General features: G+C 45.7%; 1 long non-coding RNA gene across 1 annotated transcript; it reads left to right on the top strand.

Moving 5' to 3' along the window:
- The first annotated feature begins 11,168 nt into the window (after positions 1–11,168).
- LOC115930239 (uncharacterized) lies at positions 11,169–21,747 on the top strand. Its single transcript, XR_004066893.1, has 4 exons — positions 11,169–11,310; positions 11,796–12,196; positions 20,444–20,569; positions 21,497–21,747. It is a non-coding gene; the product is annotated as an uncharacterized lncRNA (long non-coding RNA).
- Positions 21,748–25,879: the final 4,132 nt, after the last annotated feature.

The raw sequence follows: 25,879 nt of genomic DNA, 5'->3' as shown, positions 1-25,879 counted from the left end.
AAATGTCAGAGAAGCCCCTGAATTTGAGGGTAGGGACTAGTGAAGTGTGTTTGAAGAAGGGAAAGAAGGTCGGCATGGCTGGAGAAGACACACGAGGGGGAGTGGTGGAAGCAGCCAGGTGGTCATGAACAGCCAGCACACAGGGCCAGGTAGGAGAAGCGAGAGGTGAGGGCTTGGCATTTATTCTCAGTCCACTGGGATGTCATTTGTGGGTTTTTATTAGGGAAATGTTATGACCTTATTTAAGTCTTAAAATTACCACTTTGGATGCCTTGTGGCTTATGTTATAGGAGCCAGATTGGACACAGGGGGTGTGTCTGGAAGCTGTCCAGACTGATCCAGTCTACAGGAGGAGTGCAGGCAGAGAGAGGGAGACAGAGCCAGGGAGCAGTTCCACAGTCCAGCAAAGGGACTGTGTACTGCAGAACTATTTACAGAAAGTGACAGGCCCAGTCTCAGGCACGGCAGGGCGGGGAGTGCGGCCTCCTGAAGCCAAGCAGGGACACAGGCTTAGAGGCCATCCTGTGCTGGATGCGGGGGTCAGGCATTTAAGGTGCTTGGAAGGCCGGGGCTGAATGGACTGTCTCATGTTTTGATAGCAATGCCTTGCCCACTTTGATTTTAGTGTATGTGTGTGTGTGTGTGTGTGTGTGTGAAATGCTACAAATGAACACCCAGATGGGCAAAGCCAAGTGAGAGAACTGTCATTAAGAATCCAGCAAAACACTGATGTTCATTGTGCAAATTGACACATTCATTTGGAAGTCACTTTGCAGTCCCCATAGAAATGTTAAGTGTTCAGGCACTCAGAACCAGCACTTTCACCCTGAGGGACTCAGGCGAAATGATCACAGTGTGATCTCAAACTTGATGAACTACATGTGCACAGGAGGCAGGGCTAATTGGTTTGGAGGGCACTGAATTCTAGTGAACCTTAGCTTAATCCCCCGCAGCACTATGCTGTACCTGAATTGGCACCTCCTTATGTCTTGGAGGCTCAGTTTTCTTATCTGTAAAATGGGAACACTAATATGAATCATTCATAGGATTGCCGCACGAGTTCAATGAGGTTTTGCAAGGCAACACTTTAGCAGGCCTGCAGTAGAATCCACCCATGTAGGCACGGGCTATGATGGGCCATGTGGAATGCACAGTGCCTGGCCCAGGGCTCTGGACACAAGTGTGTAGATGGCTGCAGCTGCACCCTGCATCCCCCGCCTCCCAAGGTGACCCAGTCACTGTGAGAGCACAACCAGCCACTTTCCTTAGAAGCCCTGAGCCTCCTTTATGGTCACCTCTCAGGTGTGCATAAAGCACACCTGAGTTTCTGGAACCTCTGCCTCTTCCTTGCTGGTGGAATTCCTCCTCGCAGAGGCCTGGGCTCTGCATCCTGAGAGATCACTGGAGGGGCTGGATGAGAAGAACCAAAAGTGCAGAAAAATGCAGTCCCAATGGAGTGACTCTGTTCAAAAGAAAATGAGAGATGGGCACACAAACCCTCCTCCTTAAGCCAGGGTTAAGCCAGGGTTTCCCCGGGCAGTGCCACACCCCACAGAAATCCTGCATGCCAAGTGAATGCATGGCCTGCTGAGCAGGCTGCTGCCTCTCTGTGCTTGCCCTGCATGGGGAGCTGGTGTGTAACACAGCGCTCTGCCTCATGGCTCATCTTCCCTTGCCTCATTTGCATTCGTCTTCATCTTTGCTACCCTACGCATGCAGCTCAGGGATCAAGCAGCAGCTTTGTGGATCCTCACCTGGGCTTTTCCTGGAGAACCCTGTGTTGGGTGCACAGTATCAGGAGATGATAGGATTGCATAGGCACTTGTGGAATGATGGAGTGGAATCTCAGGTGTGACTATGAGAGGCATCAGTGATAAGGTGAGTGTGAGATGGGGGTGGGGAGTGGGAGGGGGGGAAGAGACCGCCTAGCCATGATCACAGCACAAAGACCCTGAGGCTGGAATGGATGGAGATCAGCACAGGTGTGAGCCAAGCTTGATGCTGGAAAACAAAACGAGGGAAGGAAGGCAAACCCAGTGATGGGATCCTTGAAACACGAGGCTTGGGTCCTCCAGGTACTAGAACGAAGAGAATCAGAGTTCAGGAAGACAGACAGAGGCTTCATGTAGATGAATACACTGGGAATGGTGGAGTTGAGAAAACAGAAGAGGAGCTCTTGAGGGAGTGCCGAGGAGTGAGGGGTGGAGAGGGCCCTGAGTGTGGCCATCGGAACATAGTTTTCCGTAGACGCCCCAACACTGTTCCCGAGCACTGTCTCCCCATGAACCCTCCACAGAGGTTTGCCTCTTCCCCCCAGTTACTAGCTGTTGACTAGACACATCTCTAGGATGGGTGTGGCTCTCTTCTGGAGACCCTGGGGGATCCAGAGAAATAAGGGCTGGGGTCCCAACCCCCAGTTTCCCAGGATACTCAAGGGAAAGGAGACTACTTACCGGCATGATGTCTTTTGGGGCTGCCTCTAAGCATCCTGTACTGATGCACTGAGGGAGGCCACAGAATTATCTAGCCTCTGGGAGTCTGAGGTTTTCCCCAGAAGACATGGTTGGGTGAGGGAGGTTTGGTGGGAGGTGACAGCTTCAGATAGCCTGGGCCTTCTTCAGCTTTCCTAGTGTCCTGTTTGCAGGATCTCCAGACCCAACTCAGAACATTCTGCGTACAGAAACCTCAGCTTAGAGAGGGTAAGGCATGTGAGAACCAGAGCAGCTACACTGGACAACCCATTAATGAGCTGCCTCATTGTGGCAACCACATACACACCAGATCAGCCACACTGGACAACCCATTAATGAGCAGCCACATTGGAGCAGCCACATACACATCAGAGCAGCCACACTGGACAGCTCATTAATAATATGTGTGTGTATATGTACGTGTGTGTGTGTGTGCGTGCACATGGGAAGAGAGTATACATATACATATATATATATACACACACACATACATACTGTCATTAATGGGTTGTGTGTATGTGTGTGTATACATATGTGTGTGTGTGTGTACACACATACGTATCTATCTATATCTGTATACAGATATAACATAAGTTCTGGTCTGAGTCTGAGGCCTGGGCATGTGGAGTACCAACATCTCAGAGTAGAAGGTGGATGTCCCAACTCAAACAGAAAGAACAAGCCTGCCCTTCCTCCACCCTTTTGTTCTATTTGGACCCTTAGTGAATTGGAGGATGCCTGCACACATTGATGAGGGTCATCTTTATGCAACCCACTGATTCAAATAATATTTTCTTCTGGAAACACACTCACAGACATATGCAGGAATAGTATTTTACTGGCTATCTGGGCATCCCTCAGCCCAGTCAAATTGACACATGGAAGCAGCTAGCATGGTGAGAGCACGTCAGGTGCTGGCATTTACTTTCCATTCCAGTACAGTGTGACACTCAAGCTGTCTCCCGTTTACTGATACTGATTGGTCAGGGGGGTTCAGTAATAGCCAAATTGATCCAGTGATTGAAAAGTCATCATCTGCTATTAATAGTTTAACAAACCCTAATGACCTATGGAGATATCTATATATATATCTTTATATATATCTCTATATATATCTTTATATATATCTATATATATATCTTTATATATATATCTTTATATATATCTATATATATCTTTATATATATCTATATATATCTTTATATATATCTTTATATATATATCTTTATATATATCATTATATATATCTTTATATATATATCATTATATATATCTTTATATATGTATCTTTATATATCTTTTTATATATATCTATATATCTTTATATTTTATATATTATATTTATTAAATAATAAATACATATTAATAATAATATATAATATCTAATAAATAATAATATATTATTATATATAATAATATTATATATAATAATAATATTATATATTAAATATATAAATATACATATATATATTTGCCAGGGATTTAAAAGTAATGGTTTTCTAAAATTCCTTCATAATTTTAGGCTGAATTTGTCTTTAAAAAAATGCCTGGCCAACTCTTTGGCTATGCTGAAGTATAGCTCATGCAGAAAATGCGAGATAAGCACATTTTTTTTTGAGACAGAGTCTTGCTCTGTTGCCCAGGCTGAAGTGCAGTGGTGCCATCTCAGCTCACTGCAACCTGCACTTCCTCAGTTCAAGCAATTCTCCTGCCTCAGCCCCCTGAGTAGCTGGGATTACAGGTGTGCACCACCATGCCAGGCTAATTTTTGTATTTTTGTTAGAGATGGGGTTTCACTGTGTTTGTCAAGCTGGTCTCGAACTCCTGACCTCAGGTGATCCACCTGCCTCAGACTCCCAAAGTGCTGGGATTACAGGCATGAGCCACCGTGCCCAGCCAAGCACGTGTTTTTTACACCTTACTACTAGCTTCTGGAATAATAGGTTTGTTTCTTAACATCCTCTAAAGGCTTTGAGGAAGTAACAAGCTTGGTGTGTTTGAAGGACGAAGGGGAGCCTGCGGCAGATCCAAGTTGGAGAGGCAGAAGGATGGCAGTTAGATAAAAAGCAGGGTCTTGATCTCCATCTTAGAATATTTGATTATAAAACTGAGATTGTTTTCATGACCTCAATTGACCAGGAGAGTGTCCACTATCTAATAGTTTGGAAAAGGTCATCAAATCTTCTGGGGTTTTTATACAGAAACAGTGGGAAAATGCTCAATTCATAAATTTGAAAGAGGCAGGGAGAGACGAAGTAACATTATCTTTTGATCCCATGCTACAATTTGATATAATTTGATAGTCAATGTACCAGATGTGCTTGGATTTGGGAGGAGCTAGAAGACACTGCATCATGAACAAAGTTACAATTGCAAAACTATGATCAGTGTTTCCTCTTCTGTCCCACCTGCTACCAGAGTCCCCTCCCAGTGGGGCTGCGGCCATGCTGAGCTGAGCTCTGTCTTCTCTGTGGATTCACAGTCTCAGGCTCATGACCACGAGGAGGACCTGGTGAGGCTCAGAGATGTGGACTCACTGAGCCAGGTGCTTCTTCACCCACCTCACTTCAGGTGCGCTTTGGAGCAGGTAGGACAGGTGCCCTCAACTTTATTATTTTACACGTGGAGAAATAAAGCAGGTAGGGTCATGCAACAGCACTGTGAGCTGGAGGAAGATCTGGACCCCTCTGGCCACAGGGGCAATGTTGCTCACTTCAGTACTCAAAAGGGGATGGTTCCCGGCTGCCCTTGGTGGAGGAGAGTGACCCTGTGATGCTGTATGGTTGAGGACGATAGATAGTTCAGCATCACTGGCTATGCCGTTCATGAAATGCTTTAGCTGGAGTAAGTATGCAAATTTTTTTTTAAAACCCTCAAACTCCCTAAAGTTGAGAGTCTTCCCACGCACCTCCAAAACTCTTGTGAAAAACCACCAATTTCACCCCAACAAGGAGAGAGAAGAGGCCCTGGGATTGGGAGAGAGAGTTGTGATATTTCAGCAGGTCCTGAAACCACAGAGTCAACCACTGCCCTGCACTCCTGCATTTTCATCCCATCGATGCTGTTAGATGCAGTCCATTTAGCGTGACATCACAAGATGGAGGAAGAAAAGCCCAGAGAGCTCATTATCAGGAGCTGTCTAGGAAGGTGTGGGAACAAGTTCTGAATTAATTAAACTTTCATTTGAATAATGAGCGCATGCTATTTTATTGTTGAGCTGCTCCAAGATAAGCAAGGAGGCTCCCTCCTGTGGAATGCCTGGTGGCCGGGGGCCTGCCGTTCTCAGCTTGGAAGAAGTGAGAGAGTTCTTTTTAACTCCCTATTGGAGGAAACACACACATCTGGCACATTGTAGGGTGACTATCAGCTCTTCTCCTGACACGTGGCTTGGGGTCGGCTGTGCATCATTTTGGCCATCCATCTGCATATTTTGAGGCTGCTCACTGCTGTAAGCACTACAGGCACCTAAAATCTGGTGATTTAATCTCCATCCATTATATCTTAGTGTGTCATGGAGCAATGGTTTATTGCAATCTCTACTTTTACCAGGCAGTGAAACCAAGAGGGATAGCATTCTGTCAGGCACATTAGCCTACAGCAGGTGCAGTAGGAGCCTCTGCTGAGGGAAGGGCATTCTCACAAAATGTTTACATTCACTTGCTTGATGTCAGCCTGGGTTCTGAGAAAGGGTGGATATTTCTGACCTGGAAAATGATTATTTGTAGTCACAGTTGGCTACAGGGGCTTGAAACTTTTACAGGCCATTTACAGGTTGACAAAACAAAGCTTCACTTGCATATTTTCCTTATAAACTCATGGCAGATGGTGGTTGCACCTCTCGCAAAGGATGTGAAGAAGTCAGACAGATTTCCACACCCCTTCATTCCCACATCACCATGGGTTTTGCTCCATCTGGCAATGTGGTTTCATTGAATTTGTTCACTCCATAGCAGTTCTTACCTGAATAAAAGCATAAGAGGTGTTCGTCCAATTATCTTAATTTGGTTCAGAAGAACACACACCAGCACTCAAAAGAATCACATTGAGTAAAGTTATTATAAGACAGTGATGTTGAGGCCCGGTGCGGCAGCTGATGCCTGTAATCCCAGCACTTTGGGAGGCTGAGGCAGGGGGATCACTTGAGGCCAGAAGTTCAAGACCAGCCTGGCCAACATGGTGAAACCCCGTCTTTACTAAAAATACAAAAAGTAGCTGGGCATGGTGGCGCACATCTGTAATCCCAGCTACTTGGAAGGCTGAGGCATGAGAATCGCTTGAACCCAGGAGGCAGAGGTTGCAATGAGCTGAGATCGTGCCATTGCACTCCTGCCTGGGTGACAGATTGAGACTCGGTCCCCCCAAAAAAAAAGAAAAAAGAAAAAGACAGTGATGCTAAAGCCACCATTACAGGCTTACTCAACATAGGCAGTGTTCCCCATTTTGAAATGTCTGGGTCTCTGGAAAGGCAGTATGCAACCTGAGATCCTCTGGGGGCATCTTCTTCTCTGACTTTCACAGATATTAGAATTTCACAGAATCCCTGTTTCTTTGGGCTCCTCGGTGCTACTTTGTATTAGTATCAAGTAACAAAATATTCAACTAGGAGACTGTAAACAAGAGGAGATATCTCATATATCAAGAAGCTGAAAGCCGGGGTCTTAGGGTTGGCTCAGGAGTTCTCCCATGTTTCTAGGACTCCAGGCTCTTTCTCTCTTCTCTGCATCCTCCGGCATGTCGTCTGGCTTAACCTTATCTTCTCATGGCCACAATATGGCAGCCAGAACTCCAAGTATCACATCCTCACCCATTCACATCCGCAGGCAATAAGATGGCAAGTTTTTTGTCTTCATCCTCTCTCATGCCCCTTTTTGTAAGCAGGAAAAGCTGTACAGAAGGTCGCATTGATATCTTTGCAGGTCCCATTGACCCATATTGGGTCCCATGTCATCTATGAAGAGCCTGGGAAAGCGGCTGTGTGTCCAGCATCGATTATTACAGGATGCTGGCTGCATCAACCAGAAGGAAGGAGAAAGAGAGCTATGAGCAGGCACTCCAGAGCATTGTTGCCCAGGAAAATCCTTTTAATCCAGGTTTCCCCAGTGAGAGGTCACTGATTAAGCTTTATCAGTCATCATTTTCTGTGTGAATTAATTCCCATCCCTCTTTCCTTCTGGCGGGATCGTCAAGTCTGATGAGGCTGGGGAAGGGGTTTGCGGCCAGTGGAGCAATGAGGCTGTGTGGGGAAGGTCCCCAGAGAGGTAATTCGGCTGTCTGTCAAAAGGACAAGGATACTCAGAGCTGCAGCCTGGAGGCCTGAGGCCTGAATCCAATGCACTGACCTGCCGTGTTCAAACTGTACAGAAACAACTAAAACATTATTTGATTTAACAAAATTAGGAGCTCCTCAGAACCAAGAGGAATGGGGGACGCTAAACGTGGACTGGCCGCCACTGCTAGCCAAGCTGGCCATTGAGGACATGGCGGACACAAGGCTGTCACCTGTGTGACGTGAGCTCAGCAGCTCATGTACATTTCGCTTCATGCCCACCTCGCCAGCCTGCACTTCCCACACTCCAGCCCCTGTGTACCAGTAACACAAGATCACTCTGAGTACCCAGCACTCCCTTGCGTAGGTTTGGCCATGTCTGACAGCACATGCTATTAATCTGTGTACCCATGCATGCACAAAAACACAAACACACACAAACACATCTTTAAAGTGACATAGGTTTTCTTGAAATAATTTCAAAAGACACATTTTTTATTATTTTAAATAGAAGGTCACCATCACTTGCCACAAACAGAAGACATGCAAAACCATATTAAAACAAAATGTTTAAAAATTCCAGCCAGATTTAGTTTCTTGTCAAAGCTCTCTGCCAGAGGCCTGTGTTCTTTTGCTATGGAAGAAGACTGGACCAGGAGCGGTGGCTCACACCTGTAACCGCAGCACTTTGGGAGGCTGAGGCCAATGGATCACCCGAGGTCAGGAATTTGATACCAGCCTGGCCAAGATGGCAAAACCCCACCTCTGTGAAAAATACAAAAATTAGCTGGGCCTGGTGGAGGGCATATGTAATCTCAGCTACTAGGGAGGCTGAGGCAGGAGAGTTACTTGAGCCTGGGAGGCGGATTTTGCAGTGAGCCGAGATCATGCCACTGCACTCCAGCCTGGGTGATAGAGCAAGACTCTGTTTCAAAAGAAAGAGAGAAAAGGAAGGAAGGAAAGAAGGAAGGAAGGAAGGAAGGAAGGAAGGAAGGAAGGAAGGAAGGAAGGAAGGAAGGAAGGGAGGAAGGGAGGGGAGAGAAAGACCGAAAGAAAGAGAAAGACAGAAAGAGAGAGAAGATCGGCAAGGGTTAAAGGTAAAAGGTACACATTCCATGAGAATGACTCAAAGATAATTAATGTGAAATTATTCTGTGATTAAAATAATTCTGTGACTGTCTAAGTATCTAAATCATCTCCTGTACCAAAGATGACCATCACCCATTCCACCAGGGGTCTGTTCCCCACCTTCTATGACACAGGGCCCCTGGAGAATAGAAACCCACTTTTATGAATGGGCAGACGCATGGGTAATGCAGCTCCGGGAGTTTCTGTCTGCCGTGATGGGAACATTTTCTGACAAGATGCAAATGAAGCTGCCTCAAGTGCTCCAGAATTATTATTCATCCACAAATAACCTCATCTTAAGCCATTACTTTCTAAAATTTTTTTACTCGTTCTTTTGAAAATGGTAAGGATACAATCTTGCCTTTGGAGCAAAGTTTGGATCCAAAACTTTACTGCACGTATTTGAATCTAATTGTTCAGTTTCTCAGGTTTTAAAAAAATTCATCCTGAAAAATCTTTCTTAATTCGAGTGTTTTTCTCCAAAGAGTAACCTATGTTATGAGGAGGTGAGCTGTGGCTATAGCATTCTGCCTGTGTTTTATACCAAACTGTTATGGGATCTAAGTTTCATCTCTGGGATGGCGATAATATTCAGAATGTCACATTTTGGTGTTTTTTTTTTTCAGATGCAGTGGTTTGAGACATAGTAACTGAAGATATGGACACTAAATCCCTCCGTATTTCTATACAGTGAAAAATCAATAATGGTAATTGGAATCTCTGTCTCCCTCAGCCCTGATTTATCCTTCCTCTTTGTGGTTTATACTTTCCATGTATGAACCATAAAACTGTAATGGAGAAACATTTTTGCCTATGAGGAGCAAAGAGAGCTGCTTTGCTGACTGACTGTGAGTAAATGAGGATTCTTTGAAGAAGTGCAGGGCTTCTGTTCCTCCGTGTTGTGGGCAGCACAAGCCTGCCCTATTTGTCTTCGTCATGGCTGCACCTGTGCTACGGAATGCCCATAGACTAGTGCTGCCCATGCAGGGAGCCCAGAGGTTGCACTTTCTCAGTTTACCTCATGGCTTCAGAGTGACATGAGGCGTTGAAGTAAGTGAGCATTGAATCTGAGGGCTCAGGAGCCACCTTCTACCTTTGCTCCTTTGGTGACATGCTAGATGCCCTCTGGTAAGTCAGTTAAATTCTTTGGGCCTCCTCTGAAAATTGGATCCAATGACGCCAACACTTCCTGTTTCATAGGGTTACATGGGGCTCACATGCAATTCAAGAACAAACTGGAATATGAGGCAAGAGATACACAAACAAGCATGTCCGTTACTCAGACAAAGGCTTGGTCCTATGAGACAATGGGGCATGTTCTCATAAGATTCCTGTGAACTTTGTAGGCTCTTGGGGCCACAGGAAAACAATTTTAATTGAAGAGAGAAAGAAGAATGAGACCAGGATGTGGCCATGTGTGATCTCAGCTACAGAGCATCCTGCCCAAGAAGCCTTGGCACACTCCATGTGACGTCATGCCCCAAAGTTAAAGAAACTAGTAACTCACTGCAATTCTTGAGTTTATAAGATGACAGACAAAAAAGAAACAACGTGTGGAGATGTTGAAACTCCCTCTGCTTATGAGATAAAAAGAACTGGCTGAAATTGGTTGGAACCAATGTGGCCAAATAAAATCTGCACAGAACAAGCTTGCTGATGTCACAGCCTGAATTTCAACACCATGTTTCATACTAACTCCCCCCAAATTTGCACATGAGACCCATGAGGAGGTATGAAGAGATAACTGTGTGAGGCTGAGGACTTTCCAGACCTCCCTTTTCCTTCTATCAATTACCTACTAACCCCACAATCCACCCCTAAACCTTTTCTAATAAAATTACTGCCTTAAAGCCAGCACAGGAAGACAGATTTGAGCTGTACTTCTGTCTCCTTGTTGGTTGATGTACAATAAAAAGCTTTTATATTTTCTCGAAAAAAACAGTGTCTTGGTATTGGCCTCTAGTGCACTGGGCAGTGATCCCCTTTGGCCGATAACACATGCACAGGGTAGTCAGCAGCCATGGCTTAACTTTGGATGCCGTTTTCTTGCTAGGCCACTTGAGCCTTGGGTGGCTAAATCCTAAAGCGTGGTTGCTTCCAGCTTCAGAGTCTCATCCATTTTCCTGAGTGCCATTAAAATATTTTCATTTCTGCATGTGCCTTGGCTGTGGGAGGGATAGGTCTCTCCTCTCCCAGCCTCCCTGACGGTTGCCAGGCACCTGTTTGTGTTTGAAATAGAAAAACACACAGGATTCCACACCAAGTGTTCTGCCTGAGCAGGGCACTGGCAACTGGGGTGGAGCTGCAAGAGCCTTTGGCCCCATGGAGGGCCTGCTGGCTGCCGGCTTCTTCACCTCAGCTCCTTCTGGAGATGACCAAGGCTGTGGTGGTGTCTGAAGATTTAAGCAAGACCCAGGTCATGCTGGGTTTCATGGGGAGATGATGGTATTGCGTTGTTTGTTTTCGTAATAAGCCAGCAGGATGTGAAGAGGGGAAATGAAGTCATCAAAAGTTTTTTGTTCTTCCCAAATTGAAGAATAACAAAATCCATGAAAATTACGAATTGATTTAAAAAGTCTAAAAAGACCTGAAGTCACCCCAGGTCTTCGAAACCTTAGAAACACTGAATTTGGCAGCAAACTATAAGAATTTGTTGGCTTATTTCTTTTCTTTCTCTTTCTCTTTCCTTCCTTCCTTCCTTCTTTCCTTCCTTCCTTCCTTCTTTTCTTCCTTTCTTCCTTCCTTTCTTCCCTCCTTGCTTTTTCTTTTCTTTTATTTTCTTCCTAAAGATAGAGCTACTCAAAAAATAACTAGAAAGAGAGAAACCCACTGATTGGATTCAAGGTGTGTTTATGGGTCAATGTGTGTTTAAGGCTGATATTCAAAAAGCAATATAGTCACTAGAAAATAGCAAAAGTTCTGTCCTACAGGTTCATCAGGACAAAGACAAAAATTCCTTAAAATTATCTCAAAAGAGTGAAGAATATCAGAAAATGTTAACAGACTGGATAAAAATGTAGATATTCAGGAAAGTCTAAAACCATTCATAATAAGCTCAAAAATTAAAAGAAGAAATAAACAATCTCAATGAACCTAGTAAAGCCACATCCACAAGCATAGGCCAAGTCACACATGACAGAGAATGACAGATCTGATCCCTGTCTACAGCCTGGGAAGTCTGACACCCTCGCCTGGCCCCCTTCTTGATGGTAACATTGTGGGGGGCAGAGAGGGGTGACTTGGACTAGGATACGTAAAGTGAATCCGGAAAACAGACAACCTGGATGATCAAGCAGGAACTGATTTAAAAGAATTGATGTCTGCTGCTAAGGTAGGTTATTTTTAAACCTCAGAAGAGGAAATTTAGGAAATGCACTACAGTTTTCTGAACAAAATAAAATAAATGGACTACTTAGAGTTTGAACTAATAGTCTCTAAACCGAGAAAGCCCTTCACGGTTAGAAAATGCACAGTCTGACAATGAGATCCAAGCGCTTCAACTGTCATGCATTTCAGCTGCCTGCACTTTTTCAAGGACATGCATTACAATTCACAGAAAGTTCTCTGAGGAGCTAGAGATGGAGAAATAGCTTTCTATGGTATGTGAATATGTCACAAGAGAGGCAAGTGAATATTTGCCCTTTTCACATCCTCATCCTAGTCACTTCTTATCCACCACCGCCTCTGGCCCCACTGTCCCCTGCACCTGGTGTTATGAAGCACAGTGGGGAGCAGGTGAGGGATGGCACACTGTAGCCTCAGGTCCTATGGATGTGGGCTTGAATCCTGGCTGCTTACTGTCCTCCCTGGCTGTGTGTCTCCAGATGAGTGATTTAACCTCTCGGCGCCCCAGTTTCTGCATCTGTAAAATAGAACAAATCAAAGCACCTCACTCATAAATACTACTGAGAAGCCTCAGTGAGATATTTCCCCTCAAGCACTGGCACAGCAAGGGAGTGTGGTGGATGTTTCATGAATGATGTTCCTCACCTTGGTTTGAAGACTTAACATCCTCATTTCGCAGTTGAGGAAAGACAGGCTGAGAGGTTTGGCTGTTAGATCAACATCACACAGCTCAAGAGAGGTCGAGTTAGGGTGTGGACTAAGTCACAGGTTACCAAGTGCCCTTCCAGGAGGTACTGTGGCCTTGCTCAGCCTAGAAGGGGTCCCAGGGAAGGAACGAGGCATATTCCTGCTAACTATAGCCTGGAAACAAACAATACGGTGCAGTCTCCCCCACAAAACTTAAGCGTCAGAGCACAACCCTGGTGACCAGAAAAGGCCTCGACTCAAGGTCCAGCTGACAGATGCCTCTGGCCACCTCTAACCCCACAGTGTTCAGTCTGAAATTTCAGCTGAAGGTACAAGTTTGAAGGTCATCACATCCCCCCACTACCTGTCAAGTTAAGCTGAACCTTGGGGCAGGAATGAGGACTGACTTTCCCAAGGTCATGCATGTGGTAATGGCTGAGCCTAGAGTCAAACCTGGACTTCGTGAATTCATATCCTCCTTTGGGGGTGATTTTGGGTTGGCAAGTCATGTGTGTGTGGGGGTCTCCTTCCTTCAGATCCATGCATCAGTGTGAATGACAGACTCTTCTAATAGATGACAAAGAACCAGGCACCTGCCTTTTCACAGCTGGATGTGCCTCAGAACATGGCATACCCAAGACTCAGAGAGGCAAGCACCTTGCTTAAGGCCACACAGTGAGACAAGGACAGAGTCAGAACCTGAGCCTAGGCCTCCTGCCTTCCAGCCCAGGGCTCTTGGGGCCCCACAGCCTTCTGAGAATATCCTATGAGAAAGTTGGCTTTTCTTTTTCTTTCATGTAGGAAACAGAAAAACAGCCAGGAATCTTGAATGTTTATCTAAATATTCTGTTCACAAAAAAACATTTTAACCACATGGACTTGAATGGGCTTAAATTCAATGGCACGGGGTGTAAATTCCACATAAATAAAAGCATTTTGGATTGTTGAATAACTTTCAAGAATGTAAAGGGGCCGTGAGACCAAAAAGTTTGGGAACTGCTCTTCTAAGTAGAAAAAGCTTTTCTTTTCAGCTAAGCATCTAGAATGGCCAAACAGCCTGATGTACCAACACAATAATATAGTAAAAGTAGTAATAGTAATCATATAGTCATAGTCATAAAAATATAGTAATATTAATAATAATGAGTAGGCAGCTAAAAGTTGAGGATTTATCATGTAGCAGATACCTTGCTCTGTGTGCTACCTGCAGGTGCAGAATCTCATTTAATCCTCACTCCAACCCTGTGACTTAGGCGCGCTCATTATCCCCATTTTAGGGGTGGAGGGAACTGAGGTTCACAGCGTGAATTCCCTTGTCCACAATTGCACAGTGAAGGGCAGAGCTGAGATTCAAATTCAGGGATTCCTGACTCTAAGACATCCTGAGAAATGATTCTGCAACTATTACTGGACCCTTTGCAACACTGTCTCCCAAACTCCCTTAAACAAGCAAAACGCCCTCAGGATTTGTAAGAGGCGAAATGTCTTCCACCTGTGCACAGGGCAATCCTCCCTCCAGCCCTGCCCAGTGCCCAGGGGTTGGCAGAGTGGCTCCACCTACACCTGCACAGGTGGCCACGCGCCTCTCACGCAAGTTCGGCTCCCGCTCCCTCCGGTCCCTGTGCAGAGCGCCCCCTGTCGGCCCCTCGTGGAGCCTGGGCCAGCGCAGCGAGTCTTACCGCAGACACGCCCTCTGGCGCCGGCGGCTAGGAACGCACCGCGGTGCCGCCGGGTCCTGCAGGGGCGTGGCGCGCACCTGGGGATGCACCTGCACCAGGCCGCCTGCGCCCCTGCTGCGCGCGTCCCGTCCTTCCCTTTTTCACTTCTTTCCCTGTTTCTGTTTCCTCTCTCCATCCCCATATCCAGTTAAATCAGTGGAAGCTCTCCCGAGGAAGAAGCGCGCAAGCACGTAGAACTCAGCAGGGCGTGGCAGGACCTCACTGGCCCCTCTGCTCTTCGTTCCTAGGCACCCCTCCCGGCAGTGGAGTGTCCTGGCAGAGCTTGCTGATGGTAATAAGAGGACCAGGCATCAGAAATAGTGTTTTCGTTAGGTTATTGTTCTGTATTTCTATTCAGGGTCCCCTTCAAATAAGTAAAGAATTGCCAAAATCAGATGTCAAAATATGTGGTATGTATTAGCTGCTCACAATGAACAAATGAATGCTTTTAAAGTGCAAACGTTCCGATGTTGAGATGCGTTGAGAATACTAATTTCAACGGGAGATTCGATCCTGTGATGGTCACATGTAGAGTGGCAGGGAAGGTGTTTTTGAGCAGCCTTTTCTGCATGACCCTTGTTTTGTTTTGAAACAGGGTTTCAAAACAGGGTTTGTCACCCAGGCTGGGGTGCAGTGATGGAATCTCGGCTCAGTGTAGCCTCAACCTCCCGGGCTCAAGAGATCCTCCCACCTCACCCTCCCAAGTAGCTGGGACCACAGGCCTGAACCATCACACCTGGCTAGTTTTTGTAATTTTTTTTTTGTAGAGATGGGATCTTGCTATGTTGCCCAGGCTGGTCTCGAACTCTTGGGCTTAGGTCATCCACTGCCTGCCTCAGCCTCCCAAAGTGCTGAGATTACAGATGTGAGCCACCATGCCAAGCCCCTGCATGACTGTTAGTGGACTTGTAGGCTCCCTCGGAGACAACATCAAAAGTGTAAATGTGGTGCAGGACCAGAAGCACCCCCTTCTGGGGTCTTTTGTGAATTTGAGGTCTGAGCTGGGACTCTGCTTGCTGTCTCCAGCCAGTTTAATCACGGATGAAAATGTTGGGGTCTTGTCTCCCCTTGCTAGTGGGAACTCAGGGAGTGGTTATATGAAGCTTCCCAAAAATGATGACAGTGACACAGCTGACTTTGCTTCAGGCTGGGTGCTCTGCCTAATGCCTCATCTGCGTGAATCCCTGTACCTTTCACAACGGTCTCTAGCAAGAGTTGCTCTTATTGATGAGGAAGCCAAAGGGCTGGGTGACATAGACATATGCACAGAATCCTATTGCAGACGCTGGGGTGTGGGAGGACTCGGACCCACCTTTCTTACCCGGGAATAACCCTGCGACTCTGCAGGAGGATTGGAAGAACACAGCAGCTCACTGAGCTGCACTGTAATGTCTGAGCAGCTAGAATTCAGCCAGGGGTGAATCCCCATCCTAGAGCCGAGTGGAACCTGAAGCCTCTTACAATGGCCTGAAAAATGCCTCTCTTCTCCCAGAACAATTTCCTAGTATGTCAGCTTCTTGGGAGTAAAAAACAAAAACTGAGGCACAAAGCATGAGAAAGCCTTGTTCTACAGTAAGAAGATAATTGGCACCAACAGTAGCCACTAAGCTCATTTCTCCAAGTCTCCTGCTCTGGAAGTTTTACTGGTGAAGCCATCAGTCTTGTTACCACTCATAACACAGTACTGATGACCAGGCACTGTGTGTGTGTGTGTGTGTGGGTGTGTGTGAGTGTGTGTGCGCGTGTGTGTGTATTATTGTTCTAACATAATCACCCCTGGAAACATCTGTTGTTAAACACAGCACTGCATGCATACCTTGCTTGATTGGTTTCTGTTAATCGCATCCATAAATTATGCATTAAAGTGGATGCAGGAGCAGAGAGAATGAGGCGGGAGTTGGGGAATGGCGAGCCAGCCATCTCCCGAGTAAGTTGCTGAAACCTAGCCCATTCCCTTATGGGCTGATTCCTTTTTCCTTTCATTTGTGTTTTCCTTTTACTTCTCTGACTGATAAAAATCACAGAGAACAAATGAGCCACTAAGAATCCAGGGAAGACCAGATGCCAGGAAAATAGTTCCTTAATGTTCACTGTGATCTGTCCAGATCTGTCTAAACAGTGTGTCCTTAGCCCAGTGCTGAGGGTGCTGCTGGTCCTGAGACCTAAGCCATACTCCACTCTGAGCTCTGGGAGGCAAGCATCACAGAGGAACCTCAGTCTACTGGCATGACCCTGCTGGGTGGGAGCAGTCAGACCTGTGGAATCAGTCACATAGATTTCCATCTCAGCAGTCAGGGCCAAGGACCAAGGATGGGGGTCCCCGCATGGATGGCGCCAACCTCTCTGGGTCCTGCCTGCAGGAGATCCAGCCGCAATTTAGGACTTTCCCCCTGAAGCCAGTGCCCCTACCTCCCCACTAATATCCCAGGCTCAAAAAGGAACCTCTGTACTTGACCCTTCACATCCTCACCCCTCTCATTCCTCCTCTACCACATTCTCTGTCCCCATCAGTCTCTAAGGCCAGCTGGTGTTAACAGGCAGCCAAGGACTGCCTGGTCCCCAAGTCCAATATGCATCTCACCTGGTTCCTCAGCAGCATCCCTGCCGGCCGCCACTCCTCCCCTGGAAGCCTGACTTCCTGTGGCTTTGGGACCCTACTGCCCTGGTTTCCTTTCCAGGTCCAGGTCACGTATCTGTGGTCTCAACTCCCATCCTCCCTACAGGACACAGATCACTGGGTTCCCTGAGGCTTCCCCAGGTCTCCCTTCTGCTCACAAACCCTCCTCCTGCCACGTCATCCAGGGCACTGGTGTTGGAGCTGGGCTGCTGAGTTCTGGCTCTGCATCCTCCACTGCACTTGTTTGCCTGTGAAGTGGAGCTGATAACAGTGCTTGCCTCATCTGGATGTGGTGAGGATCAAGTGAGTTACTTCAGGAACCCCCTTGGAGCAGAGTATGACACGGAGGGGCCTCTTGGTAAAGCTCAGCTGTCATGGGCTCCCAGGTTCTAATCCTGCATGCTGCCACCACTTCCCAGGGTCTCTGACCCCACCTACACCCAACCCTGCAGCTGGAGCCCAGGCCCCCGGGCCCAGCTGCCAACATCCTGTTCCCCTTGCATATCCCACCATACCTGGAGGTCAAGATTGCATCACCTTCTCTCCCAGACCTGCTGTGCCTCCTGAGCCCCATCCGCCCAGTGGACTACACCACACATCCAAGGTCCCTCCTCACTCTCAGTCATGACCCACGTCCAACGCTAAAGTCCCACTGAGTCTGTATCTCAGACCTACACCAAGCCCACCCCTTCCTGCCTATCTCCACTGCCGCATCTCCACAATGACTTCCACCCTCCCTCACTTGAACTCCAGGAGCCTCCTGACTCTGGGATTTTCCCTTGTTCCCACCAACACTGCCCCACTCTCCACCAGGAGCCATGCAGGGCAACTTAGAGCTCAATCTAGTCATGTATCTCCCCGCATCCTCCCTGCAGCCACCTCACCCATCTCCAAGAGATTAAGGTAAAATATTTTCATGATCTGTCTCTACTATCTCCTTCTTGCTCCCTGACTTTTCTTTCCAGCCAGACTGAAGTTTTCTCAGTCCTTCCCACAAGTGACGTTTTCCTATTTCTTCTGGGTCTTCTCACAGATGTCCCTTTAACAAGAAGGCATGCTCCCCACACCCCCACTCCTAAGGCCTTTTCATTAATCATGTCTCCTCTTAGTCAAATCCATCTGTCCTGGAAACCCTTCCTGCTATCCATGCTTGAGTCATGTGATGTGTGTGTGTGTGTGTGTGTGTGTGTGTGTATGTCAACACACACACATAGTTGACCCTTGACCAACATGAAGGTTAGGGGACTGACGCCTACCCAGTCCAAAATTCTTATAAAACTTTGGGCTCCCCCTAGACTTAGCTACTGATAGCCTACTATTCACCAGAAGCCTTAAGGATAACATCAAAAGTCTGTTAACACATACTTTGTATGCTATATGTATGATATATATATATATATTTTTTTTTTTGAGACAGGGTCTTGCTCTGTTGCCCAGGCTGGAGTGCAGTGGCACAATCTTAGCTCACTGCAACCTCCATCTCCTGGGTTCACACAAGTCTCCCACCTCAGTCTCCTGAGTAGCTGAGATTACAAGCATGCACCATCCCCACTGGCTAATATTTGTATGTTTAGTAGAGGGTTTCACCATGTTGGCTCAGCTGCTTTTGAACTCCTGGCCTCAAGTGATATGCCTGCCTCAGCCTCCCAAACTGCTGGGATTACAGGCATGAGCCACTGTGCCTGGCTTTGATAAATTGTATTCTTAAAGTAATCTAGAGAAAAGAAAGAGTTATTAAGAAAATCGTAAGAAGGAGAAAATATGTTTCCTTTTCTTTTCTTTTCTTTTTTTTTAGATGGAGTCTCACTCTTGTCACCCAGACTGGAGTGCAGTGGCGCGATCTCAGCTCACTACAGCCTTCTACTCCCTGGTTGAGTGATTCTCCTGCCTCAGCCTCCCGAGTAGCTGGGACTACACGCATGCACCACCACGCCCAGCTAATTTTTGAATTTTAAGTAGAGACGGGGTTTCACCTTGTTGGCTATGGTGGTCTTGATCTCCTGACCTTGTGATCTGCCCACCTCCCAAAGTGCTGGGATTACAGGTGTGAGCCATCGCACCCAGCTGAAAATATGTTTTCTATACAGTAAGTGGAAGTGGATCATCAGAAAGGTCTTCATCTTTATCGACTTCATATTGAGTAGACTGAGGGGGAGGAGGAAGAGGAGGAGTTGGTCTTACTGTTCAGGGGTTGCAGAGACAGAATAAAATCCACGGTCTGAGAGAACCCATGAGTTCAGACCCATGTAGTTCAATGGTCAGTTGTGTGTGTGTGTGTGTGTGTGTATAATATGTAATATATATATGTGTGTGTGTGTATTTCAGATATATATAGGCCTGTGAATATATATATATGGTTATATATATATGAGTATATACATATATGAGTATATATATATTCATGTGTACTTATGTGATACATATGTTCTATAACAATAACAATGGATGTGATATTCGATATAAAGCATCAATAGCTCTTATCTGTGGAGAGCCTTTGCAGGGATGCTGTATGTTCACAAACCCATTTCTTTCTTCTGTGCACACAGGTGAACTTCATTTCCCTGCCTCCTTTGTGGCTAGGTGTTGTCATGTGACTGCGTTCTAGCCAGTGGACAATGGTGTGAGTGATGCCTGCTATTTCTAGGCTTGGGTCCTAAAACTTTCCATGGGGCCACCCCCACCCCATGCTTTACTGCCTCCTTGCCCTCTTCTCTTATCTATGGCTGGTGGGTGGAAGGAGCTTTCTTACCTCCCCGGAACCGGGAAGAAAGCAGCACTTCCCAAAACCCTTAGACTAGGAATAGTAACAGTGGACTAATGGGTGAATGAGACACAAACAAACCAAAACAAGTTTTATCGTATCGAGCCATTGTCATCTTGACGTTGTGAATACTAAGGTTTAGATTCCCTGACTAATACAATAGATTATCTTTGCTGCTATTTTAAGCACATTTCAAATAATTGATTCACTTAAATTTCACACCCCTCCTATGAGGTAGAACATATGGTGCCTCTCATTTTATGGTGGAGAAACTGAGTCATGGAGAAGTGAAGACACCTGCCTGAGGTTCTGATGCCCGTCAGTAGTGGGGCAGAGTACATGATTCAGAGCTAGTGGTGCTTACCTGTCTTGCTACACACTTTGCTCTTGCCATCGTATTGTTTTTTGCTCAGTTTAATGACTTCCTATTTACTTCTGCATCTTATGCAGAGTATGAAGCCCTGAGGGCTGAGACCACGTCTGCCTGGTTTTCTGTGGCAGCTGCAGCATCAACACTGGCTCTTCGAAGAGTAGCAGCTGATGAACATTACTCCGGCAAACAATTTTCTCTGCTAGGTGAGTGGTTCCAGAAAAATATCAGGGAATCTGCCTCTCCTTCTCTGAAAACTGCACAGAACAATGAGCGAAAATAAGGCTCTGTTTTGAAGAAAACTTTGTCATTTATCCATATCTGTGCATTGATACAGAAATCGGATTTTTTTCACCCTGAATTACTTTTCTAATCGTGCATTTCTTTACCTGTGGTTAAGCATGCCATTTACAACTAGGGTTTTTTCCTTGGATTGGTATGCAAATCCACGTGATCTACATTGTAAGTTGGTTTTTAATTAATTTTTTTCATTGATATCTGGAATATTCAACTAAAAGATTCTAGTCTTGTTATTTCATACCCGTCTACTCCATTTGCCCAGAAGCAAGTGTGACAAAGAAGTAGAGTTTAATCATCTTATTAAATGATTGCTAGCCGGCTCCTTTACTTAACAGCTACTCTGGTCTTCTTAACAAGTTACTAATTTCATAGTAGGAATAGAGTTTTCAAATATATAACTAAAGATTTGTCTACATATAATTCTGTTTGACTTTTTCAAAAAGTATAAAGTTATATTTGTAAGAGCTTTGAGAGGGCTTGGGCAATAAGTTGATGTCTCCAAAAGATTCGGATGCTGTATTGCAATTAGATTATTTCCCTAGATTTGACATCCTCATTTAGGCTTCATGGTCATGTGCAACTTTCTAGTTAAAGTCACTTCCCTGTAACGTTCAGAATGATCAATATGAAGCCATCCCTTTATAAGAATCGTGCCCCGCTGGACTGACTTATGCAGTTCCAAAGGAGGGGTTTTGGCTTGCTGCATAGGATTTTTCTGGAAATACTTCCAGGAAAAAAAAAGCATTTTGCCCACAGAAGTCACCCCCAAGATTATCTGTTAGAATCAGCTGTTTTATTCTGAAAATATTTATTGAATTTTATCTGTGTGCCAGGAACTGGATAAATGCAAAGGAAGGAGCGGAGAGTGTGTCAGACGGGGACCCTGCCCTACTGGAGCACACGCATCACCACCTGGGTTAGGACGGCCTCACCCGTCCCCTGGACCTTCACCTTATGTCCCAGAGAGGAGACATCTGCCAGAGCAAAGAAAATTAGTTGTCATATAAAACAAACAAGAAAACACACACACACATGTGCACACACACATACAGAAAGCAAATAAAACATTGTTAGATGATGTAAATTGTCATATCAGTGTGTGCAATGGTACCTATAAAAATGTTATGTGGCTGGGCGTGGTGGCTCATACCTGTAATTCCGGCACTATGGAAGGCCGAGGTGGGCAGATCACAAGGTCAAGTGATCAAGACCATCCTGGCCAACATGGTGAAACCCCGTCTCTACTAAAAACACAAAAATATTTAGTAGTAGTGTGTGATGGCATGCGCCTATAATCCCAGCTACTTGGAGACTGAGGCAGGAGAATCTCTTGAACCCGGCAGGCGAAGGTTGCAGTTTGAGCTGAGATCACGCCACTGCACTCCAGCATGGTGACTCCGTCTCAAAAAAAAAAAAATGTTATGTACACAGGCACAAAAACTCGGTAATTCCATTCTGATGAATCCATCCTAAACTACTAAAGCAGAACAGCACAAAGATGCATGCATGAGAGACAGTTAGGAGGGAGGGCTCAGGAGCCAGAAACTCCTTAGTCTAAATCCTCTTTGAGCAGAGGTTACCTGACTCACCATGTAAAAACCCTATGTCTGAGTCCCTGTAATCTCGTCAATAAAATGGGGAAAGTCATATTGCCAACTCCTAGGGTTTTGCACAGGTTAAGTACATTTTATGAGTGTGGTGAGACAGAGCACCTCCTTATTAAGATAAACCCTATGTAGAGGGGAACATGTTTCCCCCACATATCTACAGTATCTGGTACAAATTTGTGGATGCCTTCAGATCACTGGGGCAATCACGTGCTTTCTGGACAGTGGCTCCTAAAAGCTAATATGGTCATTGCCCTGGGCTGTCACTGCACATGCAGACCAACCAGCCACATCGCCAGGTGCTTGCTGACATTACTGAACTTGGATACAACTCCACACCACCTGGAGAGTCTGGAGTATAATCAGGCATCCTCAGAAGCATAAAAAGAAGTGGGTTGTTGCAACCAGAAACTGTGCAGGGGTGACACCTTATGTGTAAACTCAACCAGTGGGGAATAGCCAATAGAAAAAAGCCACCTTATTTTCCCCCATGGCTTACTCCTTGTGACTGGATTTCCCCTTGAAGCCAGTCTGCAGAAGGCATTGGCGCCAAGTACCCTGGCCAGGTACCACTAGTCATCATAAAACAGTAGATATCACAGGCCCTCATGCCCCGATGTGGCCTCACCTCTTCAACTTCCTATGTTCTCATCCCCATTGCTGTGGGCGTACAGCTCACCCAGGAGGCATTAGACTTACAAATCCTGGACTTCAGCTTGGTTGTGGCATGCATGACTTAATAGGAATGAGGAGAGAGAGAAGTGGATTAATCATGGGTTGAAGTAGTTAGAAAAGGCCTCATGCAGAAGTCAAGGACTAAGCAGGGCTATGACAGAGTCATAGGACAGGAAAGCCTCTAATCTTGGCAGAAGAAGAGCATGAGCATGGCACTGAGTCTTGAGTGAGCATGGTCAGATAACAGTACAAGCCACAAACCAATGACTATTGCAGGGAAGCAACAAGAAACAAAGCTGGGAGCTTTGAGGCAACAGGAGATGTTTTACTCCATGGTTGAGCCCTTCAGACAGCAGGGGTGAGGGTCATTGTGACATTGAGCAGGAGAGTAAAAGTACAAATGTCCTGTTTAGGAATATGAGTAGGCCCACCAAGTCAATGAATGGGATGATGGTGGTGGATTCTAGGGGAGAGATTCACTGCACTTGCTGGAGTCCCAGGAGAGTCCATGGTGGGGACTGGACAGGTGTGATGCTCCCAATTAAGTGGCTCTTCCCTGGTTTCTCTATTCTTCTTCAGAGATGGTTTATCAGCTCAGCACTATTGACATTTGGAGTGGATGATTCTTTGTTGTGGGGGCTGCTCTGTGCAATGTAGCATGTTTCATCGTGCTGGCTTCAACCCACTAGATGTCCTGCTACCAGCTGGGACAAAGAAAAATACCTCTGAAATTGTCAAATGCCCCCTGGGGGGACAACATTGCACCAGATTAAGAACCACGGCTTGGAGACATTTTTTCTTCTCAAATCGTTCATTAGAACTTTGCACCTCTTTGCCCTGAGAGCCATAGCACCTTTTTTATTGGTCGTCGAGGGCAGCGTGATGCAGGGAAGGAGCCCACACTCTGCATCCTCACATAGGCCTTAAGAATATCTCACTCTCCTCTTCTCCAGGAGGTGAGAAACCTTTGCTGTTCATTTTTCGCAAAGAGGCCTCAGCCCAGAGCAGGATTGAGGGCCACATGCAGAGATAAAGCGCTGCGGTAGGCAGTGTTGAGGGAAGCAGGCAACAATGCTCTGTCATTGCCGTTGCGCTCCCTCATGTGCAGAGCTCCTTAGACTGTGACTGAGGAATAGCTGTGGGGCATTGAACCTGCTGTGCCATGACTCTGACCCAGTGATTAATGGAGCCCCACGATCTGCACATTTCACATTAGCAACACGCCTTCCATGAGGGTAAGACTCTTGACGGATGCATCTTGCTTTCTGAGGTGCGGGCTGGTCGCCCTGGAGTTAATGAGGTGGCGATGCACAGACTGACGCTCCCATCATGCAACAAGACTCTGTCCTCGTGAATGAAAGGATTATTCATGTTTTGCTAATTATTAATTCAAATGTTAACTAGCACTAAAGAGAAGCCTGTGCCATCTGGGGGGAAAAACTGTCTTTATTGCTGTTAGAGCAGCAATCCTGTTTGGTTTACTAAATATATATATATTTAGTATAATAATGTATATGTAGCACTATGTAGATATATGGTATAGTATATATATGCACACACTAATAGTATATATATATATGTATAGCATGTGTATATATACTATTATACCATACTGTATATATAATATAGTATTTATACTATATATGCATGTTTTATTTATATATATATATATACACACTGTATATATGTAGTATAAATACAGTCATTCATATATTTATACACATACTGGCTTCCAGATATTGTGATATTATACATCCCACACCCTGGAAGGGTTGTGATACTACAGAGACTCTTGTGGGTTGAATTGTAAATGGAAAGAGTTGGAAATTCCAGCCACAATCCAAGCTGGACACAACCCTCCTTGGATGGTTGAAATAAAGAGACATTGAAATGGGCATGACTTAGAGAGACGCAGGTAGAACTAAAGGAACACCCAAGAGCTGGCGAGACACTCAGAACCCAGCAATAGGGGGAGGCCGTCACCACGCCTTGGGCTGCAGGGGCATGATGAGAAAAGAGCATCCCTGCAGCCATACAAGGTCAATGGTTAATATCTTTGTCAAGACCTAATTTTAAAGGCCACTTCTCCAACTTTAAATGAAACCATAAGTAGCTCTTCCCACCGGCTACATAATCCATTTACATGATCCATTAATCTGATCAGGAGTGCTTCAGTTTACATTTTGCTAAAAATGCTATGCAAAATGTTGTGGCTTACAACAATTCTTTAAAGAGTGGTAGATTCAAGTACTTAGGTTGGATGGGTCATTCGTATACTGGGTGCAGACGCGCCACTCAAGCAGATAGTGGAGGGTTGTCAATCTGGGATATCCAAGACCTTCTTTCTCAGGTGTCAAACTTTTAGCGCTGTTGGTAGGGCTACCCCAAGCCTCCTTCTTGCAGCCACTCATCTTCTAGTGGGCTGGACCCGCTTCCATGCATGGTGTTTTTGTTCTTAATTCTTGTTCTTGTTCTTTTTCTTGTTCTTTCTTATTCTTGGGGCTGTGTCCTAACAGGATGAAGGTGGAAACGGCAAGGTCTTGAGGCCAAGACTCTGGAAGTTGCACAATATCACCTCTGTTGCAACTCAGAGGACAGTTCAGACTAAAGACTTAGGGAACAGTCTCCACCGCTGGATGGAGCAACATCAAAGTCACATGGCAAAGAAGCGTGCATATGGGGATGAGGGATTTGCTACCAGGAAGCTGACTACTGCAAGCAGTGAGCTTGGCCTCTATGGGGCAGGAAGCTGCTCCCAGTTATAAACCACTCTTGAGAATCAAATTCTTTGAGGTTTGTGCTTCCTCCTGGGCATGCCAAGCTACTTTGCTGTCATAGAATACTCCATGGCTATATGCTGCCCTGGGTCTGAATGTGTAAGACACTCCTTGGATTATGCCTGAGTATAAATTATTCCCCATGTATACATTTCAA

Source organism: Gorilla gorilla, chromosome 10 (assembly GCF_029281585.2).
Source record: "Gorilla gorilla gorilla isolate KB3781 chromosome 10, NHGRI_mGorGor1-v2.1_pri, whole genome shotgun sequence".
NCBI classification, from domain to species: domain Eukaryota; kingdom Metazoa; phylum Chordata; class Mammalia; order Primates; family Hominidae; genus Gorilla; species Gorilla gorilla.
The sequence above is the reverse complement of the archived record's forward strand: the minus strand, read 5'-3'. Positions and strand labels throughout refer to the sequence as shown.